The 19,355-nt window shown below is 34.9% G+C and overlaps 2 long non-coding RNA genes across 2 annotated transcripts; both read left to right on the forward strand.

Moving 5' to 3' along the window:
- Positions 1-1,022: 1,022 nt before the first annotated feature.
- Positions 1,023-12,431, forward strand: LOC138311351 (uncharacterized). Its single transcript, XR_011206601.1, has 3 exons — positions 1,023-1,326; positions 8,983-9,075; positions 12,402-12,431. It is a non-coding gene; the product is annotated as an uncharacterized lncRNA (long non-coding RNA).
- A 3,538-nt stretch (positions 12,432-15,969) lies between these two features.
- Positions 15,970-18,452, forward strand: LOC138311346 (uncharacterized). Its single transcript, XR_011206599.1, has 3 exons — positions 15,970-16,061; positions 17,631-17,931; positions 18,313-18,452. It is a non-coding gene; the product is annotated as an uncharacterized lncRNA (long non-coding RNA).
- Positions 18,453-19,355: the final 903 nt, after the last annotated feature.

Genomic DNA, 19,355 nt, shown 5'->3' on the forward strand with positions numbered 1-19,355 from the left:
TAATCAGTATTAATTCTAAAATGATGGCTACATAATCAGTATTAATTCTAAAATGATGTGATACACGGCAGTACGGTGTCAGTATTAATTCTAAAATGATGTGGATACACGGCAGTACCGAAGTTTACGATAGCTACATCATAATGTTGTATGAATTAATTAACTGAACATAAATTGTCCCTGACACATTATATCTTTACATAGACACAAATGTTTGAAGTTTTATGTTTGAATCTTTTAATACTAAAACCGTTCTCGGTGTTTATATCTTGAAATATTTGACCAAACTGTCAGTAAGCGGCATATGGTACTGTCACTTTCAGAGATATACGTAGTAATATTAATATCTAAATTTCCGCTTTAATAAATAAACATTGTTTAAGCAAGGTTCGATCAGAAATTATGATATAAACCTTCCTATCAAGGAGAACTTTCCGTTGCAATCAATAATCAATTCTTTCATTCCTCAAAGATTTTACACATCAAAATTGATTAAAGTTCTGTTTGAAAAGGTTTTATTTTTTGTTCTTCTACATTATATACGTTGAACGTTGTAAATATGTTTCTCTATACAATGTTCTTTGTGAAGAGATAGAATTAATTTTGAAGTTTTAAGGCAATTGCAAGATACATGAAATTTCATTTTTACGCTTTAGTGCTATATCTGCGGCATACAGTTGTAAAATTAATTTAAAAAAGAGGCAAGTAAACAAGACAGAGAAAGGAAGAATATAAGCAACAATACATATATCACAGACGCATATATAATTAATTTAGTTAGACTTAGCTCAAGTCATATTAGTTAAAATATGAGCAAAATATTAGAAACCAGAACGTACCCTCCACGAGCCCCATATTTGATTATAATCTAAATAATCGTTTGTTTGACGTATAGTTACCGACAGTTTATGTATACATTTGTATTTGGATATATCCTAGTGACCTCCATCCTCGATACTTCAGGGGTTACTAGCTTTCATTGGTGTGAATATATATTATAACGACTGTGATAGTAACCCTTGGAATATCGAGGATGTATGTATATAAATGTAAGTAGGTTTATTAGTGGTGTTGTGCGGAGTTGATTACTTTTCACCTAGTTGGAAGTTGCCCCTATTGGCTGACACGACTATGCTGGTCACGTGACAGAAACGAAGACTATTATTGGTTCAGAAAATTTTCTTCGGCTCTCGGCCCAGATCTCAGAAACCTTCTCAGCCATACGCACGCTTTTGTATCGATCCAAGAATGGAAGCCTTTCTCCGTTTTGTCATTGCCATGGAACTTGTGTTTCATTGCTTAAACAAGGCTATTGCTCGCGGACAGGTATGTAACCTAAGGTTTGTTCCTAGTCCGGACTAATTAATTAAGTTAGTTTAAGTTACTATTGACTTTAAACATAATTTATTGTCTTCACAAAAAAATCACGGGATTAGCCACAAGTTATTACAACTGATGAGGTTTTCCCCAATCAATATGTTAATTAATAATAACTGGGATTGAGAAAAATATCTTTCTGGGGTGAAAATCCCAGAATTTGAGGTTTAATACTCTTTGAATCAGTCGGAACAATACTTGGTAAACGAGGCCGCGATGCCATGGACAGACGATTAAATAAGATTAATTGGTAGCATGTTTGTATGAAGGACTACCTCAAGCTATCAAATGAATGACCTTAATATTCACTGAAGGTCACAAGGGTAAAACAGAAAACCCTTTTAGCATACCTCTATAAACGCCACATTTTCCGAAAATGGCGGGAAAACTAGGACGTCACTCATAAAATGTAGAAAATTTATTAATACACAGTGACTAGATCTACAACTGTTTAAGAGAGTGCATTCTGGAGTCTATGAGTAGTTTTCGCTACAGGGGAATAACTCGCACAAGATTTTTGTCTCTTCCTTACATGGTAATTCAGTCCATTTGATAATCCTTACACATTAAATTCCAAATCATTGACTTTCTACTGCAACAAAATCCTACTTTCCCAACTTTGATGGTAATGTTAAATTCTTATCTTTTTCTTCTTTGAAACGATATCTCGTCCCTAACCTATTTATACACATGAATGTACTTAGTAAGACTTCAGTGTTTGTTACCTTTCACCTATAAATTTGGCACCAGACTATTTGTGATAACTATGGCAACATTTATAAAAATGCTAACCATTTCTTTCTTGAATGTCGATCAGAATTCTACTACTGCCCGTGCTGATATGGCCCAAGTTTTTAATGACCTGAACATAAGAGTAGATCTAAATTTGTTACATTATGGAAATGAAAAACTTGGGCAAGAACGTATATGAGAAGGATAAGTCACACAGGGTTTTGGGCAAGTACGGCGCAGGAGTTTTTGTGTTTGTGCACTGACTGTGACGCTGGTCGACCACTGATTTTCCTTTGTTATCCGCCGGCGTCTTACTTTCTGAAGCGAGCCGTCATTTCATGAGCTGTCGTATTTTTTTAACGAAAATTTAAGACATTTCTTTTAAATATTCCGCCCTTAAAGCAAGTACTAAACGTTGTGAAATTTTATTAACTTTACATTGGTGTTTCGTTTGACTCGATAGTAGTACGTGTATTTGTTGAGAAAAATGGTTTTTATTCCCGGTTCATAGGCGTCTCGCGTGGTGTTAAGTAGTGTAAAGAGACAGTGACGAATCCTTCTCACTTATAAATCCTTGACTTGGGTTTGTAAGTTAATTGTTATTTATTTGAACCTGTTCAGTCATTTATAAAGTCCAGTAGAATATTTGAACATAATTATTGTATATCTTGTTATTATGTAAATAATATGTTAAATTCAACTTATTTATACCTATGCCATCACTTGGAAATTATTACATGTTAATTGAAGAAGGCTAAAATAATAATTGCTAAAAGTTAAAATAACTTACACCTAATCCATTTGTACTTATGATGACAATAAAGTCAAAAGTCAAAACAGGGGCTTTCTGCTTACTAAAAATATCAACTATGACCATTCAGTCCTACTGTATGCACAACTACTAGGGTTGCAGTGTATTATATTTTAGGATTGGTCAACAAGCTAAGATGGCTGGCAAGTCGCCATCTTGGATTTTGATAGTTGGAGTTTGTAACCCTTATTTCTCAGAAAGGGCTAAAGGGATCTGTCTCAAATTTCATGTGTAGTTTCTCCTGATGGCAAGTCGCCATCTTGGATTTTGATAGTTGAAGTTTGTAACCCTTATTTCTCAGAAAGGGCTAAAGGGATCTGTCTCAAATTTCATGTAGTTTCTCTTGATGGCAAGTCACCATCTTGGATTTTGATAGTTGAAGTTTGTAACCCTTATTTCTCAGAAAGGGCTAAAGGGATCTGTCTCAAATTTCATATGTAGTTTCTCCTGTTGGCAAGTCGCCATCTTGGATTTTGATAGTTGAAGTTTGTAACCCTTATTTTTCAGAAAGGGCTAAAGGGATCTGTCTCAAATTTCATATGTAGTTTCTCCTGATGGCAAGTCGCCATCTTGGATTTTGATAGATGAAGTTTGTAACCCTTATTTCTCAGAAAGGGCTAAAGGGATCTGTCTCAAATTTCATATGTAGTTTCTCCTGGTTACCAGAAACATATATACATAGAGATTGGCAACTCCACAATTTTTACGATCGGCAGATGTACCTCTGTATGTGCTTAGGGGGTTTTAGATAAACTCTTAAACAGTTAAATACAACAAAATAAATTTGAAATGTTATAAAAGTTCAGTATTTTTCAGATGGTTTGAGTACGATTTTGGATAGAAAAAATAATATTTTAACTTGTATTTGAATAAAACAAAATGCACTCTCGGTTTTGAATGTCTGATTTTCGAAAAACTAGGTAAAATTGCTGATTTTCATGCTTTCAAAAATCACATTAAATAATATCAATCGGGAAAACTGGTCACAGTCAAACCATGACATAATGTTTAAACTTTGAGTTGATGCAAAAATATCATGTTTGAAAGAATACACTTAAAAGTAGTTAGCCAAGGGAATATGCCTATAAACCAGAGGTCCCGCTGCCTGTCAACATAGACAAAGAAGGAGTTTCCAATCTCTATGTATATATGTTTCTGTGGTTACTACTAGTTATGCTATTGATGCAGTATCACAGGGACCTGGAACGAATTTCTAACCATATATGTATCATATATCTATGTGTGTGTACATCAGAAACATATATAATATGTATATGTTTCTGTGTATATACTGTTGGTTAGAAATTCTTTCCAGGTTCCAGTGTGCAGTTTGGAACCGATTGGTCAACAAGGTGGCCACCAGACCGCCATCTTGGAATTTGATAGGTAAAGTTTGTTACCGCTTTTAGTCTTTTACTCAGAAAGCACTAAAGGGATCTGCCTCAAGTTTCCCTGTGGCCCTAGCTGTGCATATTCATTTTGAGACAAGATGGCATCATCTTGGATATTGATATTTTTTTTTTTTTTTTTATGTCTCATTCATATATATATGTCATACACAATTTTAAATACAATAAAAAGAAAGAGATTTATTTATAAAGAGTGAGCTTATTTGTACACAAGAGGTCTACATAATTAACATGAAAGATATAGCAATGTAAGCAATTTTGGTTGAAAATAAACACGGTCTTAGTTAGCAATATGGTTAAAGGTTAATATTGTTTTCAATTTTTATGTAATTACTATACTAGATTGGCTGAGATACAACTTTGCAAGGGATTGTGGGGAGTTCATCACCAGACAGATCTGCCCAAATGTTTATAAGCTCTTTCCAGAAAATATTTAGGGAATTTGAAATTCTTAAAAGACCTTCTCTCTTCATTTTGAAAATTTTATCGCCACCATAAGTTTCAATTTTATCCAGAAACAGCGTTTTCCAAGGGGAGGAATTCAACAGATTTTCTCTCGGAACGCTTCTCGACTTTATATATCGTGACTATATTATGCAAATTATGTAATGTTGTACTTGTGGGTAAACTCGAGAAGCGTTCCGAAGAACAAATGAACATGGCGGTGACGGTTAAAGTAAGTGCGCTACACGATGTTTAAATGGAGTTTCTACAAAGTACAGGTCATGACACCTCCAAAGGAGATTGTGGATGAACACAGTTTTGGGTACTGTTTACCACCACAAGCGTAGATTTTGTGTGAAACGAACTACTTCCTCGTTTCTACTTGAGGGTTTCTCACTCAAGTCTAAAATACTGGGTTGTGATCACAGATCATCTGATTAGACAATTATTGGAAAGAATAACTCAACGCCTCCATACAAGTTCATACATATAATTCTGGTTCTGCAGATACAGAGTCACAATGTGTAATCACACTCTCTATCACTCTAATTACTGTACAACTAGAGATTATGCCAGAATATAGAAGCTATAAATGGTAGCGAGTACAAATGTACAATTATCTAAGTTGATAGTTAAACTCCCTGTTATAATATATGACTTGTCTTTTTATAAAGAAACAACAAAGTGATAACTAAGATGCAATAGTAACAATCGCGACAACAGAATAAAGATAATAGTAACTCTGTATATTTAGTTAGTAGTTTAGTTTGTAGAAATTGATCAATATGCATCAATTTCTCTATGACAAGATTTCAACCCAAATATCTTGTAATAGATATACAAGAGAACACTAGTCTCTTGTATTAACACATGTAATTATCTACAATTATTTATGGAAATTGAGCAATGCATCAATTTCCCTATTACAAGATTCACAATTCCAAATATCTTGTAATAGAAATACTCAAGGCTTTTAAACCACTGTGTTTGTAATGAACAAAAGTATTTATTGAAATTGATCAAGTAATCAATTTCACTATTACAAGATAAACTATATCTTGTAATAGAAATACAAGAGTACACTAGACTCCTGTATTATCCTAAGTACAATTTATAGAATTTAAGAATAATTTATAGAAATTGATCAAGTAATAATCAATCTCACTATTACAAGTTTAACTATATCTTGTAATAGAGATACAAGAGTACACTAGACTCTTGTACCTCAGTACAAATTATTTATGGAAATTGATCAAGTTATCAATTCCTCTATTACAAGATTCATCTCTAAATATCTTGTAATAATCCCTATTGAACAATAGACGATTTGTATTATAAGTTATGCCAACTTTCCTATAATCAATATAAGGGAGATAACTCCTGTAGGCCTATCTACTAATGTGTCATGATGAGAACCAAAATGGCGCAAGAATACGTATCCGATGTCGGGAGGAGACGTTAAAAATCACAGTAATCGCTCCGACTTATATACCCCTCGGGCGTCCACATTTCCTTATATGGAAAAAGTGGAGGCAATGTGGAGGCAAAGTGGAGGCCCTCCAGACTGATTACAACAATAACAGTCGTACATTGCCGACCTCACAATATAGTGCCAAAAATGTAGCACAAAGAAAAGGTTATACATAGCGTAAACCAACTGTTTATCGACTGAAAAATGTTCTTTAAATACACAAAATATAGTTACAAGTATCTGATTCCGTTTCCGAGCCGTATTTAAAAATGTACACAAAAACCAGCCGGAACGTCAGCGTCAACAGTTTCACCGTGAAAGCAGTACAACTGCTTGGACCAAATATGTCTTGAAATCGGCCGTTGTACGCCACAAGTACGTATTAAACACATACATTTTGATGAATAGTATCGTTATTGTCTTAACGATCACTGAATTAAATCATAAGATTGATCATGGAGCTTACATAGACAAAATAGCTAATTCAAATTCTGACCGCCTGCTTAGTCACGATCCAATATGGCGGCTATCGTAGCCAGTGACACACTACTTGCCAACAAACTGTTTCACATACAATCTGTTATCACATACATTTACCATCTGATAGCATGGTCAGTTAGATAAAAACATTGCCATTTGCCATGTACTACTAATAATATACAATTCAACCGTAATGACACGTTTATTCCATGTAAACACACCAGGGGTACAGTTCAGTAACATAAACACACAACAGCTGATCGTCAGTCAGCTGATCGTTACATGTGATTTTGGCTTGGTTTTTGAGGTGTCCATTAGAGCCGAGACGACATTTCGTGTCTACCTAGCATATTTTTTATTTTCCCGATTCATCAAGCCATAACTTTGTCAATACTTGGCCAATTTTGTTCATCAAGCACTTGATGGAAAGATAACTTATTTCTCTTTCAGGTAATATATCCGTCAATGTTGTATAGAACCCATTTATTAAAATAATCACGGTTTGAAAAAAAGGTCTATTTTTCTCTACTGCCGAGTTCATACCCGTGATACAATAGGCCTAATATATAGATGTATACTATTGGTTAAAAATTTTCGTGCCAGGTCCCTGTGCATAGAATGGCCAGAAAAATATCCTTGGGGGAAGGGGAAAAGAGTTTGAAGTTTGTATAAATTTTTGGCTCTGACCCCCCACCCCCGGGAGCAGGAGGGGCGGGGCCCAATAGGGGAAAAAGAGGTACATTGTAAATCGCTACTTGTCATAGAGTTCTGCATTGAATGTAACCAAATTTGGCCAGAAACAACCTTGGGGAAAGGGGAACAGAGTTTGTATAAATTTTGGCTCTGATCCCCCAGGGACAGGAGGGGCGGGGCCCAATAGGGGAAATAGAGATAAATCCTTTAAATCATTACTAGTCATAGAGTTCTGCATAGAATGTAACCAAATTTGGCCAGAAACATCCTTACGGGAAGAGAACATAGTTTGTATAAATTTTGGCTCTGACCCCCTTGGAGCAGAAAGAATGGGTCCCAATAGGGAAATTAGAGGTAAATCTTTAAATTCCGTCAGAAAAGAAACAATGATCTTGTAATCAGAACATTACTTAGCATTAAAATAACCAGGTGAGCGATACAGGCCCATATCACTTTGCCAAAAATTGTGTCATATTAATCATCTTTAGCGGTCATTAGTGTCAGACCGCAAGCGTTTGGTATAATGGCTCAATAGATATTTTAAGGTCACCTGACCCAACGGATATATAGCCATCAGTAAACTTTTCACATTTTGAACATAAGTTCTGTCGGTGCGATTTGGCTGAAACTTGCCTGAAATGATACTGACATGGTTCTGACAAAATGTTGTTATTTTTTGGGTTGATCTGAAATCCAAGATGGCTGCCACAGCCACCATGTTGAAGACACATTTTGAACTTCTCAAGTTCTATCAGTGCATGTGGTTTGGCTGATATGTATTGTTACGTCTCTGGTTGATCTCAAATCGACCATGATACCATATCTGATAATTTCCTTTATGACTATCGTCAAGGTAGTCAGATGACCTTTAAGGTCCTTGGGCCTCTTGTTATCTCTCTATCTTTCTATATCTATATATATGTAATATTTTATTACATATATATATATTTATACATAGTTATATAAAATTGGAAGAAAATAAAAATAATTATAACATGTCAGTGTTTGTACTATTTATCGAGGTACAGAATAAGAGAAAACTACGATTTTGTCATCCCTGATAGTCCAGGGGTTCCAATCACTTACGATCTCAACACCCCTGGACTATCTTATAGTGAAACTGAAGGCCACTGAGAGGAAAAAATCTGAACCAATCTCAGGCTAACACATATTTCCTTTGAAGACTACAGAGAGACTACCAGGAGAGAAGAGATGATAAGTGATCGGAACCCCTGGAGTATCAAGGGTGCTATATCATATATGGAGAGGAAGGATTATAGGACACTATCACCATGTATATGAATGATAGAGACATTCTACCCTCTGGGTCACAAAACACAATGTATTAATATATATACATTTAAAATATGATCCTAAGGTAGATTACCCCCGACTTCTCTATCCACTTAAAAAAGAGTCTTATTTTACTGATATCAATTAATTTTATTCAAGTAAACATACCAGATCAGTTCGATCGACAAGATTTTTACTTGAATATCTGCGGAATATTGTGTATTATGTAACTGTATTTGTTTACTGAAATTTTGTCACTCTTGATCTTGTAGGCTGTGTCCTTCCGTGGCCTTAGCCTGGTTAGCCGGGTGGCAACCTCGATTGCTGTTGCGGCTGGCCAGCGTCTGTCTCTGTCGGAGGCCGTGGTAAGATGTTACGTTTTAACGCTAAGTGTAGAATACATTATCTTTAAGCTGTAATATTGTAGCTTGAAAGATTTCTAGACAGATAACGTTGTCTTCTTTAAAGTGTAGTCAGGCTGGGTACGTACATGTACATATACCATAACAGTTTTCACACTACTATAATTGAACTCTCCTTATTACCGTATTCAACCCAATAAGGGCCCATGTCCCTATAAGCGCCCTTCCTCTTTTTGAAGCCTCCATTTCAATTGCCCAGGCTTAAAAAAAACCAGAACTATACAAAACTGTTTAGATTTTCAATAATATCGTCTTATTATTAGCACCTTTTAATTTTTTAATTTTTAAACGCCTTATTGGGTTGAATACTGTACATGTATCACTCTGTTTGATAAAGGATCTGGCAACAATCCATTAGGAGTGACTTTCTGGTGACCATCAGAATTGTCCAATAGTCCAGCTTCTAGAAACTGAGAAGTGACTTTTCAGTTTTCATTTATGTAACAGAGTGATTTTAAGAATAGAGTTTGTATAAATTTTGGCTCTGATCCCCCAGGGACAGAGGGGGGGGCCCATTAGGGGAAATAGAGATAAATCCTTTAAATCATTTAATTAAATAGTTCATTAGAGTTCTGCATAGAATGTAACCAAATTTGGCCAGAGAACATCCTTACGGGAAAGAAACAGGTTTATATTTAAATTTCTAAATTTTGGCTCTGACCCCCTTGGAGCAGAAAGAATGGGTCCCAATAGGGAAATTCTGAGGTAAATCACAAAATATATATAAAAGAAAATGCAATATACTTGTAATCAGAAACATTACTTTTGCATTGGTTTAAATAGTGTGAGCGATACAGGCCCCATATGCCAAAAAAAATATATATATATATATAGGGTCATTACATGTCAGATCAACAAGCGTTTGGTATCATGGCTTAATAGATATTTTAAGGTCACCTGAATATCCCAACGGATATAATAGCCATCAGTAAACTTTTTTTTTTACATATGTAGTTCTGTCGGTGCGATTTTGCTGAAACTTGCCTGAAATGATACTGACATGGTTCTGCAAAATGTCATGAATGTTGTTATTTTTTTTGGGTTGATCTGAAATCCAAGATCCGACTGCCACAGCCACCATGTTGAAGACACATTTTGAACTTCTCAAGTTCTATCAGTGCCCTGTGGTTTGGCTGATATGTATGTTGTTACGTCTCTGGTTGATCTCAAATCGACCATGATGGCACCATATCTGATAATTTCCTTTATGACTATCGTCAAGGTAGTCAGTATGACCTTTAAGGTCCTTGGGCCTTGTGATGTTGGTTTGTTATCTGGTAACTATCTTTCTATATCTATATAATAATAATAAATTTTTACATATATATAATATATTATACATAGTTATATAAAAAATAATATAAATGAAAATGGTTGTTTTTTTAATTAAAAAATACATGTTTGTTTGTGTACTATTTGGTACTAGTGTGCAGAAGGGGGTTTTTCAGAGGTACAAATAAGATGAAAACTTCCAGGGTTTTGATCCCTTAGTCCATACTGGGTCTCCAAATTTGGACTTACGATCTCAAACCCCTGGACTTTAAGGGATTAACAGCAGTGAAACTGAAGGCCACTGAGAGGAAAAAATGTAGAGTGAACTGAAAATTTTCACAGGCTAACACATATTTCCTTTGTGAAGACTACAGAGAGACTCTCACCAAGGAGAGAAGTAGATAATAAGTGATTTTTTTTTTTCACCCCTGGAGTATCAAGGGTGCTATATCATTATATGGAGAGGAACCCCAGTATATGACACTATTACATGTATACAATGAATGATACACATTCTACCCTGGTTGAAACACAACACAATGTATTAAAATATATACATTTAAAATATTGATCCTAAGGTATATTACCCTAAAATAATATGTTATTATCCACTTAAAAAAGAGTCTTATTTTTACTGATATCAATTATTTTAACAATATTCAAGTAAACATACAATCACACATTTTTAATTTTTTTTTTTTTTTTACTTGAACATCTGCGGAATATTTATTATTATATGTAACTTTTTTGTATTACTGAAATTTTGTCACTTTTTCTTGTAGGCTGTGTTCTTCCGTGGCCTTAGCCTGGTTACATCCAGGATAGTGGCAACCTCGATTTTTTTTTGAGCGGCTGGCCAGCGTTAATGTGTCTCTGTCGCTTATTTGTTTATGAAAACCTTGAGATGTTCAAAGTTTTTAAAGATAAGTTAGAAAGCATCCATTAGGATTTTTGGTTAAGCTGTAATAAGTTCCAAAGTTTTTCTTGTTCAAACTGAGAAGTGACTTTTCAATTTTTTTAACGCTTATATAACAGAAAAGAAGATAATCTTGTTTTTTAATATTGATTGAAAGATTGGCTCCAGATAACGTTGTTTGATTTTTTAAAGTAGTCAATTAAACATGTAAAATATACCATAACAGTTTTTTTATAATTGAACTCTCCTTATTACCGTATTCAACCCAATAAGGGGCCCATGTCCCTATAAGCGCCCTTCCTCTCTTTTTTTTGCCTCCATTTCAATTGCCCAGGCTTAAAAAAAAAAAACAAACTAACATATAAAAAAATTTTAGATTTTCAATAATATCGTCTTATTATTATTAGCACCTTTTTTTTTTTTTTTAATTTTTAAACGCCTTATTGGGTTGAATACTGTACATGTATCACTCTTGTATTGATAAAGGATCTGGCAACAATCCATTAGGAGTGACTTTCTGGTGACCATCAGAATTGTCCAATAAATGTCCAGCTTCTAGAAACTGAGAAGTGACTTTTCAGTTTTCATTTATGTAACAGAGTGATTTTAAGAATCTGTGTTTTTAATTAGATTGCCTTGGCACCAATGTAATTTGATATTATTGTAAAGTAGGCGAAGAGTTGGACTCTTGTTTAAAATATATTATGAAAAATAGTTTCATTAGACTGTCAGACACATATAGGTAGTATATACACTATCTAAATCTCTGGCACTGTACTGTATCAGGAAGAATTATGGATATTCTGCACTCTATCACAAAATATATATATATATAACATATATATAATACAATGCGATATACAAATAAGTAAACAATATTTTTTTTCCGTCGGTTAGATTATTCCTATCCTTCATATCCAAATATCATAAAAAATCATAAATATATATATATAAGGGATATCACATGCATCATCAACATATCTGATCATTGGTTAGGCCAGATTCTAACTTGAATATCTACAAAAATACTGTGCATTAAGCACTTTTTTTGTTTACTGAAATGTAGCTTGTGTTCTTGCAGGTTGTGTACTTTGCTGCTACGCTCGACTGCTGCCGAGGGGAGGATAGCCTTAGCCTGCAGATGTCGATGATGAGCCAGCCACACCACCCGCTCCCCCCCCTGTGTCTGTCCGTAGGTCTGGCCGTGAGAGAAGGTCACCAGCTTGGGCAGCAAGGATAACATCATGTGATGTAACTGTAATTATCCCTTGTAAAGTCCATGGACGTGATGTCGCTTGAGGAAGTGGTAACCCCTTCAAGCAATCGTCCCGAATCCCAATCCCTCACCCAAAAAATCTATAACCTAGTTAATTATACCACATGCACCGACACACAAGTGTGAGGTTGTTTTTGAGGTACATATAGGGTTTTGAGAATCTTGACAGACATACTCGATGTGAGTGGTTCTTAAAGGGTTTTCTTCAGGATAGAAATTTCCAAGAGTGCTTCCAGGTCCACTTTCCGCTTCTTTATATTGGATCACCGATTTTGTCTACAGTGTAAAAAGGGGTTTCTAAAGATAGCGGAACACAGTTCCTATGTTTTGTTTGGATACTGTGATAAACGAAAGGCCGTCTGAATGGTCAAAAATTTTATGAGTTGCTAGAAAAAAGATAAAAAATCTGGTACTTAAAGGTTTTGAAGGGACAATTGATATTCCCTGCAGTGATTAAGACAGTTGGAGTAGGTTGAGGTTGATGTGTAATGGTTCCCATTCACAATCGATTACTTGTTTTACAATGTTGGATTTGACTCAACCTGATGTGTACAGAAAGTTAGGTTAATAGTAAGTTTTTTTTTTTTTTATTTTTGTCCCTGGCCCTAATCAATTACTCACTTATATTCCAAAAATCCCCCACCTTACCCGCAGCACAAACTCACAGCACTATCGAACATTTATGTATTTAACATTCTAACATCTACTTTTCTACTTGTACAACTTCTCAGTTAACCTGTTTCCAAAAAAATTTGCGTAATAATTTGAGTTTGATTTTTTTTAATGTCTTATTAGGACCAACCCAGGACAATTATAGTACAATTACATGCCAGGGTCAATGGTTGATTGTCGGAGAAAATCCTAGCCACGCATCGCTTAGTACCCCGGCAACCACACCCAACATGGGATTTTGAATTATTTTTGAAAAAAAAAATAAAATGAATGGCCCTATTTAATGGTCAATCGGACAATCTTGGCTCACCAGAATGAACATAGGGAAAAGATTTTGAATATAAAAGACTTTCAATGATGATGACTTTTTGCCGCCCATCCTTGAAAGTTCAAAATTGTGTTTTTACAAGACACTTGGTTTAGAACCATTTCAGGATCATTAGCTTAATTTGCATTGATAGAACTTGAAAAGAAAGTTCAAAGTTATTCTTATAAGATGGGGGTCAAAGCAAAACAATCTTTGGTTTTTTGGGTTCCAAAACCATATCAGGATGATTTACATGCAAGTTTCAGACTAAATTGCACCAGTGGGAACTTGAGAAGTAAGTTTAAAATCTTTATAGATTATGGATGCTGTAGTGGCCATCTTGGATTTCCGATTTACCCGCAAAATAGTAATACTTGGGTCGGGACCATTTAGGGATCCTTTCACACAATTTTCAGCTAAATTGCTCTCTTAGAAACCTGAAGAAGATTTCAAAAATCCGTTTTCAATATGACACGGAATTAGGTGGCCATTTTTGGTTCTCGATTAAATGTGAAGAATAATAACTCTTAATAAGGACCATGTCAAAGATGATATCAGACACGTTTTTAGCTATTACATTGGTAGAAGTTCAAAATGTGTTCAAAATATAGTTTACATACAGGGTGTGCTAAACAAAACTAATAAATTATTATGTTAAATTAGTAAATATTTTCCATACCTAATATTTTCCTTTCCCTCCTATGGACCCCCCCCCCCTCCCCCCCCCCCCCCCCCTCCCCCCCCCCCTCCCCCTCCCCCCTCCCCCCCTCCCCTCCTATGACAAACAACGGATAAAGCATGATCTTTTTCCGTGACCTTTGGGGTCAAACCTGATAAATTAATCATGTTTTAAATTATAGTAAATATTTTCCATTTGCCCACCTACCCCCTGCATCCCGCCCTCCCCCCTTCCCCAACCTCCCCGCCATCCCTCTCCTATGCACAAACAAACGGATAAAGCAATGATCTTTATCCTGACCATTGGGGGTCAACCTAATAAAGTTATCATGTTAAAATTATAGTAAATATTTTCCATTTGCCCTCCTGACCCCCCATCCCCCCCCTCTTACCCCCTCCCTCCATCCCTCATAATTCCCCCCCCCCCTCCACCCTCCCATCGCCAACTGGCAATCCCAGTGCTGTTCACCCAACCCATAGCCATCGTAGAAAACATCTTGGACGACAGGAAAGAGACATTGATAATAAATTGTATGTAAAACAAAGGAATGAAAGGGAGTATAAAAAGTGCCACATGTATTTAATACATGAAGAAGAAAGAAAAAGAAAGAAAGAATGAGAGAGAGAGAAGAAAGCCGAGAGAGAAGAGAGAGAGATAGAAAGAGAGAGGAGAAAGAGGGAAAAGAAAGAGAGTAAAAAAGGAGAGAGAGTGAAAGAAAGACAGAGAAAAGAAAGCATTGTGCGTTGAATGTGAAAGCCCCCCTGCGAGGGGGACATCTGTTTATATTTAAAAGGCTGACCCCAAGGCCCCAAACCTTGGCAGCCATCAAAAGTTCTGGGGTATTAAAATATGTTTTTATGAAAAAAAAAAAAAAAAACAAAAAAAAAAAAAAAAAAAACCTAAAAAAAAAACAAAAAAAAAGAAAAAAAAAAAAAACAAAAAAAAAAAAAAAAAAAAAAAAAAAAAAGTTGTAAATAAAAAAAAGTTTGTATATATAAAAAAAGTGTGTAAAATAAAAAAAAATACCATGTGTCAAGATGTCATAGTTATTTCAAATATTGCATATTTTCAGGATACCATGAAGATAGTGTGACAAACCATAAGGACAGTGACACACGACCCGAGAGCAGACATTCCTGGGTTCTCGCGGTCTCTATAGGATGAAAAAAACCGGATATGATGTTTTCTTCATTCATGGGACACTGCACTGGACACCATTTGCCTGAACCCATCTGCAAATTTTTGACTCGAAATCGAATGTTTGAAGGTATTTTGCATGTACATATACATATTTGGTAGTTGGCTTTTTTTTAATACGGAGGCCTTCCTGTCTTGGTAACGACAATGTAAATTTGGGCGGATTTTTGGTCAAATGGGTAGTGTTGTTTGGTTTTGTAAGAACATCCAGTACAGTCTTCTTTTTCAATCTTTAGTGTTTAAGACCGGTCCATGAATAGATTATAGGTTCAAGCTGTAGGTCGGTGATTTTTATTGGGGTACTCTGGGTTCCTACAAGTAATTGATACATTCCTTTATTGATGACCATGAAAATATAATCAATCTCTATAAACCACTTTCTGTTTTTTTTGTGATCATTAATCATCTCCTTTCACGAATTCATTTTTAGTCATTTAATCATTCATTTCGCTTCTTTTTCAGCTGTGCCTTGAAAATTGTATCTTTTGGGGCCGACACTGTTTTTAACAGCCTATTCCCAACTTGGAGACACTGCCAAGGGAAGTTATCTCATTTCATGAAAACACTAGACAGAGTTGCCTTTCCATAAAAATGACCTGAGCATTAATTTGTGAGTATAATTTTTTGTCTTATATATATATATATTATTTATTACTCTTATGTACTTCTTTGGTTTAATTATCAGTGGTATTAATTTTTTCAAGTGAATAGTTGAGTGTGAAATTGGAGTTATATCTCCCTTCACTGTCTGTAGGTCTTGGGTGAAGGTGCTGATTTTAGAAGTCAGATGGTGTAAATTTAAAGGAGATTATTGTTATATGGTTTTATGAAAAAAAAACACACAAAAAACACGCACAAAAAAAAAAAAAAAAAAAAAAAAAAAAAAAAAAAAAAAGAGAAAAAAAAAAGTTTGTAAAGTGTAAAATTAAAGTTGTGTAAATAAAAAAAAAAAACAGTTTGTAAATTAAAAATAGACCATGTGTCAAGATGTCATAGTTATTTCAAATATTGCATATTTTCAGGATACCATGAAGATAGTGACAACCAAAAGGACAGTGTGACACCGCGGAGAGCAGACATTCCTGGATAGTGTGATTAGCAGAGCTTCATCAAAAATTAATGATGGTAGTGACCAGACTTGAAAAACTCCATTTAACCTGGACATGTGGCAAACATTATCATTGTCGTCTATGGAAAAAAATCATTTAGGTTCTGCACTCTCTATAGGATGAAAAACCGCATATGATGTTTTCTTTCATTCAGGGGCACTGGGACACCATTTGCCTGAACCCAATCTGCAAATTTTTGACTCGAAATCGAATGTTGAAGGTATTTTGCATGTACTTATACATATTTGGTAATGCGTGTTTTTTTTAATACAGGAGGCCTTCCTGTCTTTGTAACGACAATGTAAATTTGGGGGATTTTGGTCAAATGGGTGTTTGTTGTTTGTTTTTGTAAGACATCCAGTACAGTCTTCTTTTTCAATCTTTAGTGTTTAAGATCCGGTCATGAATAGATTTATAGGTTCAAGCTGTAGGTCGGTGGATTTTTATTGGGGTACTCTGGGTTCCTACAAGTAATTGACACATCCTTTAATGGACCTATGAAAATATAATCAATCTCTATAAACCACTTAGCTGATTTTTTTTGTGATCCATTAATCATCTACTTTCACGAATTCATTTTAGTCATTTTAATCATTCATTTCTTCTTTTTCAGCTGTGCCTTGAAAATAGTATCTTTTGGGCCGACAAGTTTTAACAGCCTATTCCCAACTTGGAGACACTGCCAAGGGAAGTTATCTCATTTCATGAAAACACTAGACAGAGTTGCCTTTCCATAAATGACCTGAGCACTTAATTTTGTGAGTATAATTTGTCTTATATATATATATATATTACTCTTATGTACTTCTTTGGTTTAATTATCAGTGGTATTAATTTTTTCAAGTGAATAGTTGAGTGAAATTGGAGTTATCTCCCTTCACTGTCTGTAGGTCTTGGGTGAAGGTGCTGATTTAGAAGTCAGATGGTGTAAATTTAGAGGTGATTATTGTTATATGGTTTTATGAAAAAAAAAAACCCCAAAAAAAAAACAACAAAAAAAAAGTTTGTAAATAAAAAAAAAAAACATGTGTCAAGATGTCATAGTTATTTCAAATATTGCATATTTTCAGGATACCATGAAGATACATGTAGTGACAACCATAAGGACAGTGACACCCAAGAGCAGACATTCCTGGATAGTGTGATTAGCAGAGCTTCATCAAAAATTAATGATGGGTGACCAGACTTGAAAACTCCATTTAACCTGGACAGTGGCAAACGTTATCATTGTCGTCTATGGGAAAATCATTTAGGTTCTGCAGGTCTCTATAGGATGAAAACCGGATATGATGTTTTCTTCATTCAGGGGCACTGGACACCATTTGCCTGAACCCAATCTGCAAATTTTTGACTCGAAATCGAATGTTGAAGGTATTTTGCATGTACTTATACATATTTGGTAGTTGGTTTTTTTTTTTAATACGGAGGCCTTCCTGTCTTGGTAACAACAATGTAAATTTGGGGGATTTTGGTCAAATGGGTAGTGTTGTTTGGTTTTGTAAGACGTCCATTACAGTCTTCTTTTTCAATCTTTAGTGTTTAAGACTGGTCATGAATAGATTTTAGGTTCAAGCTGTAGGTCGGTGGTTTTTATTGGGGTACTCTGGGTTTCCACAGGTAATTGATACATTCTTTAATGACCATGAAAACCTAATCAATCTCTATAAAACACTTTCTGTTTTTTGTGATCATTATTCATCTACTTTCACGAATTCATTTTAGTCATTTAATCATTCATTTCTTCTTTTTCAGCTGTGCTTTGAAAATAGTATCTTTTGGGCCGACAAGTTTTAACAGCCTATTCCCAAAGTGGAGACACCGCCAAGAGAAGTTTTCTCATTTCATGAAAATACTAGAAAGAGTTGCCTTTCCTTAAATGACCTGAGCCTTAATTTTGTGAGTATAATTTGTCTTAATTACTCCTTTAAATCGCTACTAGTAATAGAGTTCTACAGATGGTTCTCCGAAGGACCAAGCTGAGCTTATGTGATACCCCGGTGTCAAGTGTCCAGCCATTAACAATCAACTTTTTCAAACCACGTTCTGGTAGGAATTTAACAAATGACTATGGTTTGGGCACTGTTTGGCCCCCAAATCTGTCAGTTTTGCAAAACTGTTATTTAGGACATGCATTTCAAATTGTTGTAAGGCCCACTACCTTTCAGAAACAAAAAAAATCTTTTTTTTTTAAACAACAATAACATCAGAAAATGTGTATTGATGGCCTAAGATGAGGTTACAAAGCCAAAAAATGCAAGATTCCTTCCGTAATATATGTTAACAGTGAAGATTCATTTCGCTGGTTTGGCGTCTGGGGCAGTGATAGGTAACTAACACTCTGTAATTAGGATGATGGCGGGAAACATAAGACGACCGAGTTATGAAAATAAACATATCTATTTTAAAAGTTAAAAGCCGTTTCAGAAAGGTATAAGTGGGCCTTTTTTTGCAATGAAAGTTTTCTGGTCTTGCAAGTTTAGCTGCCATGGTTACCATCAAAATATACATAAATAAGGAAAATGGGGATATTTTGATAATTTTTATTAGGTTTTTGTCTAAGAAACCATAAAGTGCATCCTTGAGAAAAATTGATATTTAATGTCCCTATAAGTGCCCCTTCTCCTTTTTTAGGCTTTAAATTTCAATAAAAATAAAGATCTAGACTACACATAACTATAATTTCATCTTATTAAGCACCTTTTCACTTTTTCAACTTTTTAAACGCCCTGGGCGCTTATTAGGTCCAATACAGTACATCTGATTGAAGATCTTTTTAAGTAATATTAAGTTTATTT

Source organism: Argopecten irradians, unplaced genomic scaffold (assembly GCF_041381155.1).
Source record: "Argopecten irradians isolate NY unplaced genomic scaffold, Ai_NY scaffold_0018, whole genome shotgun sequence".
In the NCBI taxonomy this organism is placed as follows: Eukaryota; Metazoa; Mollusca; class Bivalvia; order Pectinida; family Pectinidae; genus Argopecten; species Argopecten irradians.